This window comes from Crocodylus siamensis, chromosome 3 (genome assembly GCF_052110815.1).
Source record: "Crocodylus siamensis isolate JL-2025a chromosome 3, ASM5211081v1, whole genome shotgun sequence".
NCBI classification, from domain to species: Eukaryota; Metazoa; Chordata; order Crocodylia; family Crocodylidae; genus Crocodylus; species Crocodylus siamensis.
The window spans coordinates 129793805-129814137 of NC_143397.1; the positions used below are offsets into that span (position 1 = coordinate 129793805).

General features: G+C 45.0%; 1 protein-coding gene across 1 annotated transcript in view; it reads right to left on the reverse strand.

Annotated features, from left to right (window-relative positions):
* Positions 1-20333, reverse strand: part of LOC149868802 (uncharacterized) — a 300950-nt gene that overhangs the window by 124819 nt on the left and 155798 nt on the right.

A 20333-nucleotide genomic window follows, 5' to 3' on the forward strand; every position in this document is an offset into this window, starting at 1 on the left:
GATCAGGGGCCTGCAGCCCCAGAAGGACTGGCACAGGCCCTGCAGCACTCCCAAGGTTGCAGGCCCCAATCTGCCTGCCAGATGAGAGAGGCTGTTTTGAGCTTCCCTATTATAGCGAATGGGTGAAACGTGAAAACAGTGTCACTGTTTCAATGAAGCGAAATGGAACAGTGGTTTGAAATCGAAATAAAATTCGAAATGAAATGCTGTTCCGTCAAAACATCGACACTCAAGTCAAAATGAAACAGTGCCATTTCACACAGCCCTGTTGGGAATAAGAAACAATAATTACTGCAGTATTCTCCCCACACATTGATTTTGCTGATAAGCTAGCAGGGATATTTCTATATAGCACTAAATTGTGTGGTATAGATGTAACCCTTTGGTCATATTATCTCACTGTACATAAGGGTGAATAAAATAATTTCGTGTGAAGGATATATTTTGACACAAAACCTTCAATATATTGAAGGTTTCCTCTTGTAAGTGCATTAAAGATTCCAACCCTTGACTGGTATAAACTGGAACTCTTATTTATTCTAGTTTTTATCAGTGGGGGTTCTGACTTCACAATAACATTCCCCATTTTAATTTACATTTTTAAATCTTTATCTGCACCATTTGAGTTTCAGAATTAGTAATAAAACTCATTTTTATTAGTCATTTAACATATTTTGGAGAAGGGGTTATGGTATGTGAAGTACAGCTAAGCTTATTTCTGATTATTGTTATTAATGATTATTAGCAAAGTGAGAATAGCTTAGGCAAATGGATCATAGGCTAATATAGTTTCAGGCTAGTAAAGGAAAATTCAAATCTTAAGGACTAGATCTTTGGCTGTAGCTAGAGAAACCACAACATAAGTAATAAAGTGAAGCTAGAAATGGTCTCTAAATAGGGTGACCATATTGTGGTTAAGGAAATCTGGGATGGGTTAAGGGGATTCAGGACTGGGGGGGGAGCTGCCAATGCATGCATGCACACACATGCAGATACACACACACAAATAAACACAAACCCATGGTTCTTAGGAGGCCTGATAGTGGGGCAGAGCAGGACAGCACAGAGACATGTAACTGAGCTCCATCTCCTGTGAGCAGAGATTGGACCCAGCTGGGAAAGGCTCCTCTCCCTCACTGCTGGCATCTGTCTGAGGCCACCCCATGCAGGTGCCTAAGCCTCATTCTCAGACCCTGCCCCACTCCAGCTGATCCCTGCCCCAGGCAGGAGGAGTAGTGCTCAGCCCAGCCCAAACCCCTCCTCCAGCCGCAGCTCAGCAGGAGTTGGGCCAGGTACAGTGGGTGCAAGCAGCCTCTGCCTGCAGCAACTAGGCCTGTGCAAGTTGGCAGTGATCCGATCCGGCTTCGGATCTGGCCATTTTGGATGGCAGTGATCTGATCTGGAGCTCTGGACCAGGTTTCCACCTCAATCCAGCCGAAGCTTCAGAGCTGCCTCGGAGATCCAGCCATAGGGTATAATGGGGGAATCAATGAAATATCTATAATTTTGTTGTTTTCTGTCCTATTTGGATGAAACTTGCAAGGATGGTATCCTCTGCTGAGAGCATGAAACCTGACAAGTTTCAATAAGATTGGTGCTGGGGTTTGGGGGTAACTGTACTCCAAATTCTTGAAAGCCAAACTCATGTCACCACTGTGTGTTACACCACAGGGGAGTAAAAACTGCAGGAAGGGTGGCCCCTGGTGAGGCCACAAAGCCTGCCAAGTTTCAAGAAGATTGGTACAGGGGTTTGGGGGGAACCATACCCCACATTCTTGAAAGCAAAACTCCTGTCATGTCTACGTGTTACAACACAGGGGGGTCAAAACTGCAGAGCTGGTAGCTCTTACTGAGGCCACAAAGCTTGCCAAGTTTCAAGAAGATCGGTGTAGGGGTTTGGGGGGAACTCCACCTCAAGCTGTGGACAAGCAAAACTCATGACATGGGTGTGTGTGTTAAGGCGCAGCAGGGTGACAGCTGCAGGGATGGTGGTCCCTGCTGCAGCCACGACACCTGACAGCTGTCAAGGAGATAGGTGCAGGGGGGTTCTGGGGCCCTGCACCCCCAAATGCTGGCAGGCAAAACTCGTGTGATGGGTGCTTGGGGAACCGGGCTCCATCTCCTACTAACTGGCCAGGATGCTGGGATAGCCCATGAAATCCAGGACTGTCCCAACCATTCTGGGACATATAGTCACCCTATCACTAAACAATCTAAACTATATGGGGAAACTGGAATACATTCAGGGGCTCTTCAAACTACCAATTATTTTATTTTGTCTTTACATTTGTGCAAGACCACCCCCAAAATAAATTTCTTCTCTTCTGGCATAGTACCCTTAGTTTGTTTTCCAGGTTTCACACAACCAGAGGAGGCAAAGGGGTGGGTTGGGGGTGGAGGGCATTTGGATCTGATTGCTACATGCTTCCAAAACAAATTATTTTGACACAGCAGGAATGAAGACAATACTCACAAAATTTGGTTCATAAAGAGGTTGCAATTTATTAGAGATAAACTAGGTCATGAGCTTATTTAAATTAATGGGCACAGAGGGTGCTGCATACCACTGAAAGAGTTTGCATTATGGATGCTCATAACATTATCTATCAAGAATGTGTTTTTGATTAAAAAACTGGAATTCTTCTCAATAAATATTGTCAGAAAAATTGCCTCACAGGCAAATTATGATTTTCTTTAATACAAAATTCAGAAAATGGAAAAGTGTTAGGACTAAAGTTAAGAAATAAATAATTTTTTTTGGAAATTCCACTACAGTGCTTTATGGGAATTGTAATTCAGTGTCCTTGTTTCCACAGGCTGCTTTCCTGGCAAGTTCCTCACCCAAATTACACTTCCTAGATGCACAACAGCCGGGACTCTTATCCCATGATACAGCTACTGTCCCTCATGGAGTGGAGATCATGGTGCAGCATGGGAAGTATAATTTTATCAGGAGAACCAGTCTATGTATCAAGGAAAATGGAAACATTAGGGACCATGGAAATATTTCCAAATTGAACTCTTTGACTTTAAAAGGAGTATAACAAGCAGAGGGGAGAATCTGAACAACAACTTGCCAGAATTATAGGCACATAATCTGTGAAGAATAACAGAAGGAAAACAACAGAAGACACTTTTATGGTAAAAGATACTAACGTTGTACTATAATGACTTCTCTTAACAAGTAAAGCCACTTTTTGTTAACCAACTGAAGGACAATTATTTGGATTACAGTCATACTCAATATGTCAATACTAAATGATTGTTTTTACCTTATAATAGTACATTCTTCACTCTTAAGCATCAAAAATCATTACATATAGATAAAAATCTACATATAGATATTTTTATTAATTAAAAATTAGATACCAATAAAGACCTACATATTTTTTAAAATACAACACACAACTGAAGATGATTAATGCCAGATAAATAAATGCCAGGATATTGTATCTCTCAAAGTAGTATCAATTAAAAGATTTAAGTTAAGAATAAACTATTTATATAAATATAAACCTGGATTCATTATAATATACAGAACAGAAATATAATCAGAGTCTTCTAAATTCATCACCAGTAAATGCAGGGGCAACTCTATAAAAGTCAACGATGCTGTGCCAATTTTAAGATTCCTTGGATGACCTAAAGGCATCTTTAAAATGTCATTATAGTGCATGTAACTTTGATGACAAGGGTTCATTTCACAACTATTGTGAATCTTACATTATATACTGTGATCATGGGATGGGACAAGAAGTTGTTCCCATTATAAACCATGCTAATTGAATTGATTCTGTTATATAATGGTGTCATTATTTATATGGCCATATCACCAAAACCACTCATTCTTAACTTATACCTTTGTTTAACGTATGAATAATCTAGTCTATGCTTTTAATCTAGTCTATGCTTTCATCTGTCTGTTTTTTTAAACATAACATAATTTGTTATTTGTTTACATTTTCAGTATCTCAAATATTGTTCTCTTCAGTCTAAAACTTAGGAATTTCAAAATATAAGCAAAGAAAGAGACTCTAATTAATTAACTAGTAGGGCTGTGAAAAGCTTCAGTCACTGTTTCAATTTGGAGGATTTGGTCTGATTCAGCAGCCGAATCTCCAAACCTGAATTGAATCAGAAGCCTCCAATTCGATTCAGAGAGATTCAATAATTCAGACAGACACAGCTTTATATGTTTTTTCTACATACCTCAAGATACCTGGCAGCTTGTGAACATTGACATGGTGGGGCAGATGGAGCATCCCACGGGAGCACTGGGGAGAGGGAGAGTTCCCAGTATGCTTAATGGCAGATCCAGAAGTAGACCAGAAGCACTTCCGGTCCACTTCTGGGTCCACTGTGGAGCTCATGGAGGTCCTCCCCCCACCCTCTGGCTCGGCAACTGCTGCCTCCTGGGTCTGAAAGGGCACCCAGGGTCTCCCCAAGGCCAATCGCCGAGCCAGGCAGGTGAGGGGAGGGGGTCCCCCATGCACTCAGCGGTGGACCCAGAAGTGGACCAGAAGTACTTCTGGTTCACTGCTGAGCATACAGAGGACCCCCCCACACACTCGTTTGGGATGCTCCATCCACCCCGCCATCTCAGCATTCACAAGCCATGCCTGGTATCTCAACATATGTAGAAAACACATATAAAACTGTGTCTATGGCTGAATCGTTGATTCTCCAAATCAGAATTGAATCTTCAGATTTGGCTGAATTGAATTGGGACAGTGATCCAAATCAATGAATTGAATCACTGTCCTCTGAATCAGGCCAAATCTGAATCAAATATGGCCCACTTCGCACACCTCTATTAAATAGCACTTTAATTAAATATCAAAGTGCCTACACTTCCACATCAGAAGACACTCTAGTTATGGCCTCTGATTCTGAGATCCCAAAATAGCATGCAAAGCTGTATGTGTGTGGATATGTACACTTTCCTTTGAATGTGCAATTTTAGCAGTTGCCCCTAACTGTGCAATCTACATGAATCAACAGGTCTGGGTTCAAAATCTGTACCTGCACATTTAAAGGCTGGTTGAAAATGTTATCCAATATATATTTCCATTAACTAAAGGACTGGTGGAAGTATAGATGTAATCAGTGTTTAGAAATAAAATAAAAAGATTCTGAATATAACTTATGAAACTAGGCCAACTTACACCCAGCTGACTAGAGAATTAAGCTAACCTATTGCTTGTAAAAATATAGCAAAGAGAAGATCTGTGAAATACTATCATTTCCTTATGGAAGAAAGAAAGCTTAAAATAGCAGTTCATTATTATTGCTACAGATTAAATACTTCAGAGTGGAGTATATCTTTGCATTTGGTACACATCCAAGTATCATGATGAAAATAAAAAAGGTAGACTTCAACATATTAAAAATATAATCTTTTCACTTAAAGTACTTTCTATCTCAATTCATTTATAAAGATAAAATAATTATTTACTGAACCACTGATAAACAGCAAGTGTATCCTTTTAATTTGCTTCCTGACACTCCTTGAAAGCTTTATAGTAAACAATTCAGAAGATAATGAAAGGTAAAACTTCCATCTCAAAAGGTTTGATTCAGTGAAATTATTGGGACAATCACTTAGGTTAAGTGTTTAGCCCAGAGGGCAATATAAAATTTCATCAAAATTCAAACCATGCATAAATGATCTCAACTTGCAGTGTCTATTTATACTACACATCATGTTAGTCATATTTTTCACCACATATTGAAAGTAATGATGAACTAACTGATAAGGATGAAAGACCAAATATGCGCTATGCCACCCATGTATAATTCAGTCACTGGCAAACATGGATTAAATAGTGTCCTGTAACTTGTATAACAATATGTGTTTTTCAACTGCCCAAAAAACTAAGGTACGCTACTAAGGAAACAAAAGGAAATATGCTGAAATCTGATTTTTAAAAATCTCATATACAAAGAAGACAAGTTAGGAAAAGAATACTAAAATATATAATAGATCAATAACAACAGCCTTTTGGGACATGATGAGAGAAGTTACAGCAACAAGAATTACATATTAAGGAAAAATAAACATTAATCTATTGAATAGGCAGGCCCATATGTTATAGCAAAAAAGTAAATGCTGATAAAGGAATACACTTTTCAACACAAACATCTATTTACACACTAAGGCCACGTCTATACAAGATGCTGTCTGCACAGTTGCCCATTACTACTGTGCAATAGTATCATGTGGCAACAACCATGACGCAATGCTACTGTGCAATAGTATTAGGCTAATGTGCAGTAGTGTCACAAAAAAGACATTCATTGGCCCTACTACACAGTAACTCCAGTTACTGAGCAGTCATTTAGTACTTGTTTATACAGAAATGACTGCACAGTCAACATCTTGTCTAGACATGGCCAGAGGGTATGTCTACCCATGCGTTTTGCCGCATATTAGACTAATTAGTTGCGGGGTAATTTACAGCGCTAAAAAGCACTGGCTCAAATAGCTGCTGTCTTGGGCACATGTGTAGGCACTGTGCCTGGAAGCAGTTCAAGCTGCTCTGGAGTTTATTGCGTCTCATTAACTGCACATGTAGATGTACCTAGAAATTCCTATATCAAGCTTCTAAGAGTGGCCTGATTTGCAGGGGAGTGTCACATGTCTCAACATCTTGACATTTCTTATTTAGGAGGTTAAATAGGTATTTAGAGACATTTACATATGAACATTTACTAGACCTGCCATTTTAAATAGTGGTATTCTTTCGCCATCATTTATTGAATATACAGTGGGCCAACTGAGTCATTAGGGGATGCATTAGTCTGCATTAGGGGATGCATCTTCCCCACCAAAGATGTAAGGCAAATTCTTATTCCAGAACTGTTCCTTCCTAGTAATCAAAACGATGTGCTATCTGAGATTGAGGTGACAGAAATAGAGGTGCTGGAACAAGTTGATAATTTGGAAACCAGTAAGTCATCATCAGGCCCAGATGGGATATATCCAAGAATCCTGGCTGCACTTAAGTATGAAGTGGCTGACCTGCTAGCAAAATAATGTAATCCCTCATTAAAAACAAAACAAAAATCAAAAAAAACTGCTACTATGCAGGAGGTTTGGAGAGCAGCAAGTCTACACCAAATATACCCTTTAGATTAATTACATGTGTTTGCATATTAGAACACATTATAGAAGTGCTTTATATAGCTAGCAACTTTTGTATAATATAATTAAATGTAATATTGCGTTTAGTGCTGTGGGGTGTGCTGGCAGAGCAATGAAAGTACTTCACTACAGCTCTGGAGATGCGAGTTCAAGCCTTTCTCTAGACTCATGTCAAAGACTGCTTGAAGTTGACAAAGCTGTGTGTGGGTACCTTGCCATTCAGGCTGGTTGTCCAGATGTGATACTCCCTTTTATGCTGTTGGCTATGGAAATCTGCATGACTTACTTATGCTAGCTACAAAGGGCTGTTAGTTTCAGGAAGACTTAGACTTTGATTGTGTCTAAGGAACAGAAACTGGACTCCTCATTGAGGTAGATACTGTATGAACAAATGACCTATGGAAGTCTCAATAGATATAAGTGCCTGCCAGTTTAAACATCAGGGAATAGTGAATTGCATGCACTGAGGCAAAGATTTTTTTTTCAGGAGGAATTCAGAGTGGGTAAGGTGCTAGTCAGCAAATTTTGAAGGGAAATTTTCCCCAAGTGTAAGAGACAGCATGGGAAAGAGCATGATGATGTCAATAGGTACAATTGATCATTTTTGTTGAAATTAATATAGTCACCCACTTTGTGCTCAGATGTTCTACTTGAAATGTTGAACTAGGCTTATTGGAAGGGTGCCTAAAAGGTGATCACGGCAGATACTCCATAAGATACACTCAGGTAGGCTCTGGAGCGGTGAGAGACGCGCGGGTGAATCCCGCTGCGCCCCCACTCCCCCGAAGCCCCCCAGACACCCCCTCAGCAGCCGCCGAGCCCCCTGCCAATCCCCAGCACAGCCGGAGGTAAGCGGGCTCGTGGTGGGAAGGGGTTAACTCCTTGCTTGCTGGGAGGAGGCCGCTGCCTGGTGCCGGGCCGGGTCAAGCCCCCGCCCAGGCCCCTACTTGGCCCAGCCCCCCAGGGAGCCCCGCCACCGGAGCCGCGCGAACAGGCTGCGTAAACAGGCGCTTGAGTTAGCGCGGAGTTCGTGCAGGGGAGGGCATGAGACCCTGCCTGCGACCCCCCCCCCCAGCCATAGCCAGCCCCAGCCATAGCCAGCCTACCAGAGGCATGACATGGATGGGCACGCGCTGCACCCCAAGGGTCCCCTCGGGCTCTCCGGCCCCTCCACTGGGCACCTCAGAGACGGCCACCCAGATGGAGCCCATGGTTTCGGGCTCCACACAGATGGAGCCCCTGGCTCTTGGCTGTGGGGGCTGCCTGTCCCTTTTTCAGGCTATGGGGCCCGGGAGCATGGCCCCCTTCACTTGCGGGGTCTGCTCCGTACTGGGGTCTCTGGTGCACCAGCTGGAGGAGCTCCAGGCCACAGTCCAGAGACTGCGTGCCATCAGGGACTGTGAGCAGGAGATAGACTCCTACTGCCAGGCCCTTCTCCCCCGGGAGCCGCCGGGGAGAGCTCCGTCTCCCTCCGCGACTAAGGAGGACTCTGGGACCTCCCGCTCTGCCCAGTCAGGGGCATGGACCAAGGTGGTCAAGGGCCCCAAAGCCCGCCGCACCAAGGCCGCTGCCCCGCCGGAGCTTAGCAACAGGTTCGCACCTCTTGCAGCCCCAGCAGAGCCCACGCAGTTGCCAGCTCCCACAGGCAACCCAGGCTTGACCGCAGCTACTGGCCCCACTCTCCCCAAGACAAAGCATAAGGTGTTTCTTGTGGGAGACTCCATCCTGCGGGGCACTGAGGGGGCAATCTGCCGCCCCGACCCCTTAGCCCAGGAAGTCTGCTGCTTCCCGGGGGCCCGCATCCGAGACATTGCGGAGAGGATCCCGCAGCTCCTCCGGCCCACAGACCACTACCCCATGCTCCTTATTCATGTGGGCACCAATGACACGGCTTGGAGCACCCCCAGCCAGGTCATGAGGCGCTACAGGGAGTTGGGAGTGGGGCTTAGGGGTCTGGAAGCTCAGGTGGTGTTTTCCTTGATCCTCCCAGTCTCGGGCTATGGGCTGAGGAGGGAAAGGAGGATCCACGTGGTGAACCAAAGACTGCGGCGCTGGTGTTATCGGGAAGGCTTTGGCTTCCATGACCACAGCCCGCTCTTTGGCGAGAGAGGCAGTGAGCTGCTGGGAAGAGATGGCCTCCACCTCTCTCCCCTGGGGAGGAGGCTCTTCTCAGCCAGGCTGGCTGACCTGCTCCACCGGGCTTTAAACTAAGCCCGCTGGGGGATGGGGGGACTACTGCCCCTGCTGGCCCGCTGAACGGCCCTTGCAAAGCCAGCGGACCAAGGCACTTAAGGGGACACTTAAGGGAGCTCACCCCTGCCCCAGCCCTGGCACAATCTGTGGGCAAGGCAAGAGCCCCCAAGGGGACACTTGCCTGCCTGTACACTAATGCCAGGAGCCTGGGCAACAAGCAGGACAAGCTCGTCCTCCTGCTCAGTGCAAAGAAATATGATGTCATTGGGATAACGGAGACCTGGTGGGACTCCACCCATGACTGGACTACGGGTATAGAGGGCTATACCCTGTACAGGAGGGATCGTGTTGACAAAAGGGGCGGGGGTGTAGCTCTCTATGTGAAGGAAAGCTACATGTCCCTGCAAGCTGATGTTGGCGACCGGCATAGACAGCTAGAGACCCTCTGGGTAAAAATTCGTGGGGAATTCGGCACAGGGGACACAACGGTGGGAGTCTACTACAGACCTCCCACTCAAAGTCCCGAGCTTGACCACGAGTTCGCCCGGGAACTGACTGAGGCCGCTTGCTCCAGGACCTTGGTTGTCATGGGTGACTTCAATTACCCGGACATCTCGTGGGAAGATCACTCAGCTAAATCTGAGCGGGCGCAAAGCTTTCTCTCATGCGTGGATGACCTCTACCTGACCCAAGAAGTCTATGGGCCAATGAGAGGCAAAGCGCTACTTGACCTGGTACTGGCTACGGGGGATGACCTAATCGGCGACCTAGTGATTGATGGGAAGTTGGGTGACAGCGACCACGAGCTGATCACCTTCACCATCCGCCATAAAGCTGGCAAGTCAGTCAGCAACACAGAAGTCCTTGACTTCAGAAAAGCCGACTTTGACAAGCTCAAGAGGCTAGTCGGTCAGGCCCTCAGGGACCATGACCCCAGGGAGATGGGAGTTCAAGAAGAGTGGTTGCTTCTCAAGGAAGCGATCCTCAGTGCACAAGCTAAATCTATTCCAACACGGAGGAAAGGCAGCAGGAAGGCACAGCAGCCCCCCTGGCTCTCCAGAGACCTAGCAGACCTACTGTGGCTAAAAAGGAAAGCCTACAAAGGATGGAGGACGGGATTCACCTCAAAGGAGGATTACTCCGCGCTGGTCCGGTCCTGCAGGGAGCAAACCAGGAAAGCCAAGGCTGCAACTGAACTCCAACTAGCTTCAAGCATCAAGGACAACAAAAAGTCCTTTTTCAGGTATGTGGGGAGCCAAAGGAAAAGCAAGGGCAATGTTGGACCCCTGCTAAACCAGATGGGGCAACTGACAACTGACGCCCAGGAAAAAGCCAACCTATTAAATAGGTACTTTGTGTCAGTCTTTCATCAGTCACACGTGATGCCCATGCCTGCTATGGGACAGGGAAATCTGGATGAGGGGAATCCCCTACCCTCCATCAATGCTGACCTCGTGAAGGAACACCTTGAGAAGCTGGATACCTTCAAGTCAGCTGGCCCTGACAACCTGCACCCCAGGGTACTCAAGGAGGTGGCGAGCGTCATAGCCCAGCCCCTGGCACGGATCTTTGAAAACTCCTGGCGCTCTGGTGTAGTGCCCGAAGACTGGAAGAAGGCCAATGTGGTGCCGATCTTCAAGAAAGGGAGGAGAGTGGATTCGGCTAACTACAGGCCCATTAGCCTGACTTCTATCCTGGGGAAGATCTTAGAAAAGTTTATTAAGGAGGCCATCCTTGAGGGACTGGCCCAGGCTAACATTCTAAGGGACAGCCAGCACGGGTTTGTTGCGGGTAGGTCTTGTTTGACCAATCTCATTTCCTTCTACGACCAGGTGACCTATCACCTGGACAAGGAAGAAGAGATTGATGTCATATATCTTGACTTCAAAAAAGCTTTTGATCTAGTATCCCATGATCACCTCTTGGCCAAACTGACCAGTTGTGGTCTTGGCTCCACCATGATCCGCTGGCTGGGAAATTGGCTCTGTGGTCGGACCCAGAGGGTTGTGATTGATGGCAGTCACTCATCGTGGTGCCCTGTGACCAGTGGGGTCCCTCAAGGCTCTGTCCTGGGACCCATACTGTTCAACATCTTCATTAATGATGTGGACATTGGAGTTAGGAGTGGACTGGCCAAGTTCGCCGATGACACCAAACTTTGGGGCAAAGCATCCACGCCAGAAGATAGGCGGGTGATCCAGGCTGACCTGGACAAGCTCAGCAAATGGGCAGACGAGAACCTCGTGGTGTTTAACACCGATAAATGCAAGGTTCTCCACCTTGGCAGGAAAAACCTGCAGCACCCTTACAGGCTCGGCAGTGCTACGTTGGTTAGCACTACAGAAGAAAAAGACTTGGGGGTCATCATTGACCACAAGATGAACATGAGCCTGCAATGCGATGCTGCAGCTAGTAAAGCAACCAAAATGCTGGCGTGCATCCATAGATGCTTCTCGAGCAAATCCCGGGACGTCATTCTCCCCTTGTACTCGGCCTTGGTGAGGCCGCAGCTGGAGTACTGCGTCCAGTTTTGGGCTCCACAATTCAAAAAGGAGGTGGAGAAGTTTGAGAGAGTCCAGAGGAGAGCCATGCGCATGATCAGAGGTCAGGAAAACAGATCTTACGATGACAGGCTGAGAGACATGGGACTCTTTAGCCTGGAAAAGCGCAGGCTCAGGGGTGATCTGATGGCCACCTATAAGTTTATCAGGGGTGACCACCAGGATCTGGGGGAACGTCTGTTCACCAGAGCGCCCCAAGGGATGACGAGGTCGAATGGTCACAAACTCCTGCAAGACTGTTTCAGGCTGGGCATAAGGAAGAATTTCTTTACTGTCCGAGCCCCCAAGGTCTGCAACAGTCTGCCAGCGGAGGTGGTTCAAGCACCTACATTGAACACCTTCAAGAGTAAATTGGATGCTTATCTTGCTGGGATCCTATGACCCCAGCTGACTTCCTGCCCTTTGGGCAGGGGGCTGGACTCGATGATCTCCCGAGGTCCCTTCCAGCCCTAATGTCTATGAAATCTATGAAATATTGCTAATCTTGCTGTTACTAGGTCATTCATATTTTACATGTATTCAGCCTATTTAATAAAGGTAACATGTATAATATAAACTGAGTATAAGAACGTTGGGACATCTGTCCAGCTGAGGTACATTGTCATAGGTTTACTGCCATTGGAATTGTGACCATTTTCACCAGCCAAGTACCTGACCCATGTTATTCAAAAGATGTTACTGCATTCCAGATTCCCGTTTGACAGAATACTTAGGAATATGCTGAATTCAAATTGAAAAAGTGCCTAAATCCTTTGCTGAATAATGGGCCAAAATAGAAAGTTATACCAAAAATAACAAAATTTATTATTTTTATATATGAAGCAACAATACTCTATTTTAAATTCATTATTAAACATTCAAGTTTTTCTTCTTTCAAAAGTGTCACTTGATACAAATGAGAACTTTTCTTCTTGATAAAATGCTGACCCCAAATAACATTCTGCAATTTGTATTGTATGAAAGCCAGAATTCTATTAAAAAGTCAAATTTAGGGAATGTTTTCAGGAAGTATCTTATTTCCTGAACTATCTTCCTCTGAGTTGATTTCCCTGCAATGTTACTGAGCAGTTTAATCCATAATGTCACTAGTATCACTATGCTTTTCTGTCTTCCCCCATTTAATGAAAGTCAGTGAACCAAACGCTACAAGGCAGTACCGGTGCCATGACAAATTCCAAGCCAATAAGTCTTATAGTTGCCAAGATGTAAGCTCTGAAGCTTGGTATTTGGCATTCAGAACTAGATAACCTTACTAGAGTAACTACATGCACTGTATCTACAAAAGGGATGAATAAATCAACAATAATTGAACTACTAAAAGTGTCTAATTTCCAGCATAGTGCTTCAAGCAACAACTGAAATTAAAAAACTGTTAAAACACAGCTACATACTCATACAATCTTGTCATGAATGCACTGAAGCAAAGGTTAACAAAAAAGAATGAATATGCATTCTTAGCTGAAAGTAGCATCCCTTGATATACAGTAGTGATGAACTGTATAAATGTCAGGTCCCATCTGAGTCCCATGCAGCTTTACAATCCTAGTATCAAGAACTTCTTACAGTTTATGCAACATAATTTGAACTAGAAAAAGCACACATAGTATATGTATGCATGTGTGTATGCATGAAGAGTATCACCTAAATATCTATATTCTGGAGCCAGACAACATTCATCAAGTTTGCAGTGGGCCACAGACCCTGAGACAAAGGGTCTGTCCCAGGGAGACGGAGCGGAGCTTACCTGCGGCAGCGGCGGAGCCCGAGCGGGACATTCGCCGCTTGTTTACGCCAGAAGCCGGTGCCAGTGCCGGCGGCCGGAAGCCGGCAATAAAAGCGGCCGCCGAGGAAGAATGGGGGCAGGGCCCGGAGAAAGGACTCTCTGCCGCGGAGGTGGAGGATCCCGGAGGGGAGCAGGCAGACAACTCCGCACCAGGCGGGAGTGCGGACCCCGGCGGGGAGTGGCCACCCGCCCAGGCAGAGGGAAGGACATCTGTGGCAGCCGGACCCAGTACCACGAGCGGGGAGCGGCGGACCGGCCCGGAGGACGAAGGTTCCAGCGACGGAGAGTTCTGGGACTGTGAACCCCCAGCTTGCAGGACTTGCAGGTCTGGGGTCAGGGCGTGGGCCCGGGAGGGCACCGACGAGGCACGGTAGGGCCTAGACCGGTGCCGGACACTAGCGGCCAGGAACCCGGTGAGGAGTATCACCGGGAAGGTCCAGGCAGAGGGCTTGGTGTTAGCCGGTTAGGTTTCTCATCTTAGACGAGGAACCCGGTGAGGAGTATCACCGGGAAGGTCCGGGCAGGGGCCCGGGGAGGAAGCCAGCTTTGGCCGGGACCCAGTCCTGGAGCCCTGGGCCCAGGGTGCCTGAAGATAAGGGTGGGCAGGGCCGGTGAGGCAACCGGCCGTGGGGATCAGGAGCCGGGGCACCGAGTACAAGGATACCTGAGGAGGCATGAGGCCGGGGTGAAAGGGGTGGCGGAGCCCCGCAACGTGACCACCAGGGACCCCAGACTGTGGAGTAACCAGGAGCCGTCCTACTGAACCTAACAGCAAGTCGTGGCGGGTGAGAAGCAGGGCGGGAACCTAATGATCCAATGCCTACTCCGGACCAACGGCGTCCCAGGGTGAATAGCGGCACCCTCCCACCTCAAGCCGCTATTCCTAAGGGGGTTCACCCCCCCCCTTCCAGCCTGGCGGTCACAGGGTCACAAAAGGCCTAAATCAAATCTCAAAGAAGCCAACAGAACAACTCTCACTAACTCTAACAGACTTTGGGTTTGGTCCTAAATGTAGTGGCTTTCTCTTTTAACTTATACTGAAACTATAAAAATAATACAAGTCTTAGAATGCAATTAGGTTTAGTTTACAACACAAGCAATAGAGGTAAGTATATTAGCAATTGCGTCAGAGACCTGTGTGGAATGAGTTGCTCATTTCAGTTCAGTTTCTAGCGGGTAAATTCTCAAATTACAAAAGCCGCTGGCCAGCTGGGTGACCCACCAGTAATTTTAGGAAAGAGGGAAAGGGCTGAAAAGGCATGGCAAAAGAATTAGCCTCCAAGTCAAATTTGATTCAGTACTATAGAGGAATAGGACCCCAATAACCTGGGCGGTTAATTTAGTACCTTTGGCTGCCTGCACACATTCAAAAAAAAAAAAAATAAAGCATGCTTTACTGGAAGAAGTAGCATCTTACTTCAACCCAGCTCCACAGAATCTATATAGACAGGCACTTCAGCAGGGCTTTTATGGTGCTTTAGCTAAAATTGATTCAATTAGCTATTAGATAAAAGTACCAGAAAAGCCCTACTAAAGTGCCCAAACTATTCAGACACTGCAGAGCCAGGTCCAATTAATAGGGCTGTGCGAAGCTTCAGTCCCTGACTCAATTCAGAGGAAATTTGGAATCTCTGAATCCAAATCGAATCAAAGAACCCTCTGATCTCTCTGAAACAAACTGGAACGCTCCAAATTGATTTGGAGAGATTTGGAAAGAATCGGAGCTTCGGACATAGACACAGCTTTAAATGTTTTTTCTACATACCCCTAGGTAACAGGCAGGTTATGAGTGCTGCAATGCTGGGGTGCATGGAGTGTCCCACAGAAGTGTGGGGGGCCCCCCAGCACACTCGGCAGCAGACCTGGAAGTGGACCCAAAGCAGTTCGGGTCCACTTCTGGGTCCTCCAGAGAGCATGCTGGGAGGCCCCCTCGCACTCCCCAGCTCAGCAACTGGTGTGTCCTGGGTCAGCAGAACCAAGGAGGTACAGTGGGGTCCTGTGCACACTCCCTGGCGGACCTGGAAGTGGACCGGAAGTACTTCCGGTCCACTTCCAGGTTTGCCCCTCCATGCTCCGGTGGGACGCTTCATCCGCCCCAGCATTACAGCATTCACGAGCCATGCTGGTACCTTGACGTATGTAGAAAAAACATTTAAAACTGTGTCCATGTCCAAATCACTGATTCTCTGAATCAGAATTGAATCTTTAGATTCGGACTGAGCTGAATTGAATCAGGGACAGTGATCCAAATCAACGAATCAAGTCACTGTTCCCAATTCAGGCTGAATCTGAATGTGAATTGAATAGGGCCCACTTCACACACCCCTACCAACTAAGCTGCAGCTTCTTCTGGATACACGCGGGGCTCAGCCCAGGAACTCACTGAGTTCAAATGAAGCGCTGCTTTTTTTTTCAATGTCTGCAAGCAGCCTTTCATTCAGCTAGTACAAGACACATTCCAGAGGCAAAAAATTAAAGTAGACAGCTATCATAAGCATTCTTAAAAATAATGCAGATGCATTTCACCAGGGAACTGACTAAAAATATATTTCATATTCCATCTGAGTTAAAATTTGGAACGTATTCATTAAGGGCTGCTCTATTCAGAAGCAAAAAAGCCATGACCAAATTTGATCACAAACCTTTCCATATCAACTTATTGAGAAGTCATTAATCCTCCTGATTGGAGTCAATTATTCATCTACTTTTCAGAGCTCAAATCTTAAAATCTGATAGATTTTTCAATTCTGGGTTGCTGTATACACAAACTCATGAATTTAGGGATACCTAAAGTCACTTAGCAGCAACATTTATCACATTTTGGGTAAAAATTGCTGGAAGCAAATAAAGCCACCTCACCAGAGATGGAAGGGCTGATAGCTACCTCCAGCCATCACAGGGGCCACTGCTAATACATACACATGTAGAAGTATACAAATATATCCCAACACCTGTGGTGGTATAAGTATTTACCCATTGTGATTAATTGGATTTGTTATGCATCTTTTTACGATTTCATTTGCCCTCAGCCCCCAAGCCCCCAATCCAGCACCTTAAGACTTCTTCTAACATTCCCAAACACTGAAATATGTTATATATATATATATATAATATATATATGTGTATATATATAAGTATGTATATATGTATACACACACACATACACACACCCATTAGTGTCAATATTGTAAATAAATAAAGGATTTCTCCTTCCTTTCATCCTTGATCTCATACTGGACTGCTCCTGTGTCTACTTATAGGTTTTAAACCTCCTCATTCACCAAGACTAAAATAGGGACCTTATGACAATTGAATGAGAAAGCAAGCAGTTTTATTTTAACAGAATACAAAATGCTTCCTCTGTAGTTATGATCCTGAGGTACCAGAACCTACACTTAGGACACCAAGACCAAAAGCTTAGTGAAATTCAAGCGTATTTGACATTTATATGGATGATAAGATAGGTAGTATAAAGAAGATGAATATGAGAAGGTATATCAGAAGGAAGAAAAGTGCTCTCAAGACATCCAAAATCAGGAAAGTATTCTTAGTTAAAGTAGATTCTATAAGCCAGGAGTTGGCAACTTTTTTCAAGCTGTGGGCCTGAACAACCTAGGTCCAGTCTGGTGTAAGCCAGGTAGCTTTGGTGGAATATTAGTGCTGAAGGAAGGCTTAACCCTACACCCACACTAGAACTATGCAGTTAGGAGCTGTACCCAAACTACTGCTGCTTCTCCCAGCTCCCCATTCCCTGCCTGGGAAGTAACTAAAGATTCAAGCCAGTAGGCTGCTGTGCCAGACCTGGGGAGCTGACGGCTACTTCCAATCCCACCACCACCACCCCAATGCAATCCTGGCTCAGCTCTTCTCTGGCTGGACTCTTACTGAAACTTTGAGGCGAAGGATTGGGGGGTAAAGGGGGAAGCGTGGGCACAGATTCTAGCTCCCCAGCCCCAGCACAGTTCCTCTACAGCTGGAAAGTGAGCCCAGGCTACATACTTGGGGAAGAGGAGTGGAGAGAAGTGGTAGTGGTATGAGCACAGTTTCCAGATCCCTGGCCCCAGAACAGTTGCCCTGGTTTAGGCTGCAAAGAAATATTCACCTTAAAGTTAACCATATACTTATGCACTTCACTGAACCAGAATCCACATATGAGTTCATTGGTCAAAACCAACATTTTGAAGATGAGGCACTAAAGAAAAACAGGAAGTGTGTGGAGCAGGAGGAGAAAGAGAAAAAGAGAGATTTTTTTCTTTCCCCAGAATTTTACCTATTTGTGATGCTAAACTAAACCTTGTATGTTATGAACATGTATAAAAATGCCTTCAGAAAAGCCAGGAAGTCTAGCAGAGTTTTTTTTTAATGAAAGCTGTTCCAAGTTTGAAGTGCTATAACTTACCAGACAAAAAAAAAATTAGAAAACCCAGACAGTACTTTTCAACTGAAATGCAAAACGAAATAAAATTAAGCAAGCATCCCTTTCTAAAGTGATACACATGATTGCTAAGGCTGGCATTGTTTCTTTTATGTAAAACAAACTTCAAAGGGAACAGTAATTTTTGGATTAACAGGCAAACAATGCAGAACAAATTACATGAGTTACTAGTTAAAAGCTCTGTAAAATGGCTTGCCCTGTATATCTGGGTAATGGGACTGAGCACACACTAGGACAGTCAAATACTTTTTTTCTGCACTATTGCCTAGATTGAAGTCTTAAAGTTCAGGGAGAGTATTTCTGTATGCATATGAGAAAAACATAGTACTCAAAGCTGCTACAAAAAAGAATGGCTGACCCAGGAGTTTTTTATCCAAGCAAACCCTGCAAAGCAAACTGTCTGGAATGTTTTCAATCATTATCTCTCAGTGGAGAGCTAAAATAAAACTGGGATAGATCTTGGTACCAGTCTTAGAAGCTTTTGAGGCTAAAGTACACCAGAGTTCCCTAGTCTCTTTAAAACGGAGTGGGAGATTGTAATTCACACCTTCATAACATGCATGCATGGCTACTGTAATTCCCAGCTTGCTGGACCATACACCATAGATCCAGCTTGCCTATTATGCAGTGTCATACATTGGCAGACAGTGGATGCAGAAAGGGAAAGTGAATTTAGTATGACTAGGGTTTTTTCCACTGTTCCTCTCTCACCTGCAGCCTCCACCATTTAAGGTATAGGAAGTTTTAATTCAGAGGCTGTATCCCTAACGCCCATGCTCAGTAGCAACCGATGCCCATTTCCTCCAAGAATCTGTCCAATCCCTTTTTGAATCTGGCTAAAATGTCAGCTTCCCCAACATCTGGTGGTAATGAGTTCCACACTTTAATTGCATGCTGTGTGAAAAAGAACTTACTTTTGTTAGTTTTAAACTTACTATCTACTAGTTTCATTTTGAGACCCTAAGTTCTTGTATTGTGCAAGAGAGTAAATAATAAATCGCTATTTACTTTCTTACAAAACTTTCTCCTGCACCTCTTCTCTAAACTGAATAGGCCTAGCCTCTTTGGTTTCTCCTCATATGAAAGCCCCTCCGTACCACTAATCATCTTTGTTGCCCTTATCTGTTTCTTCCCTAGTTTTTCTATAGCCTTTTTGAGGTGTGGGTACCAGAACTGAGATTCAACATGTGGACAGTATTCAAGGTGTGGATGCACCATGAATTCATAAAAGGACATAATGATACTATCCACTTTGTTTACAATTCCTTTCTTAATAATCCTTAACATTCAGCTTGCCTTTTTAATGCTGCTTTTTTTCCAGGGCTGTAAAACATACTAGATTTGGTTGGGTTCTCTGATGATGTTCAGTCAGCCCTTCACCTGCATTACTATCACTTTTCCAATGACACTGCCACCCCAAATAAGCCTACACACTGTACTACTGAAGTCAATGGCAAAAGAGTCCATTGAAGTCATGACACAATTCCCACAGACTTCCATTATGAGACATGATTTCACCCTGTGATTTGAAAGGGGAAAATATCAACCATATAAATCACATCCTCAAACACTGGGTAACAGCAGATGGACAGCTACATCTCATTTTTCCTGCATTTCTAATTAGCAGCCCCTACAGCAGGGGTTCCCAAACTATGATACATGTATGCAAGTCATCTCGGTGGGGGGCGGGGCAGGGGTACATGGCAGAAACTGTGTAAAGGCAGATTTAATTTTCATTATAATAATAATTGGCATTTAAAGGGTTAAAATATAAAAAGTATGCTGGTAGGGGTATACAGGCAGCTGGTAAATCTGGAAGGGGGTACACAATGAGAAAAGGTTTGGGAACCTCTGCTCTTCAGCACAAATTGTTTCTTGTTGTCCTGGAGGCTGAGCATTATAAAGCAACGAGTATCACTTATTGACCTCCACAAGTAGCAGATGCAAAATATGCTGATAACTATGACAGAAACTTAGGAGTTGAGGTGCTTTTTCACTGACATAAAATATTTTTATTGGCTTATGTCAGTCTGCTACCAGAAATGGGCCCAGTTGACTGATTATCCACAAAACAGATACACCAAAGGTAATAGCAACAAACTGAATGCACTGCCTGTCCATCCAAAGCAGTGGTTCTCAGCCTTTTTCAGACACAATCCCTGATAAACTCTTTAGACACTTGAAACACTCCTTAATAAACTCTAGGCATTCCTCAGA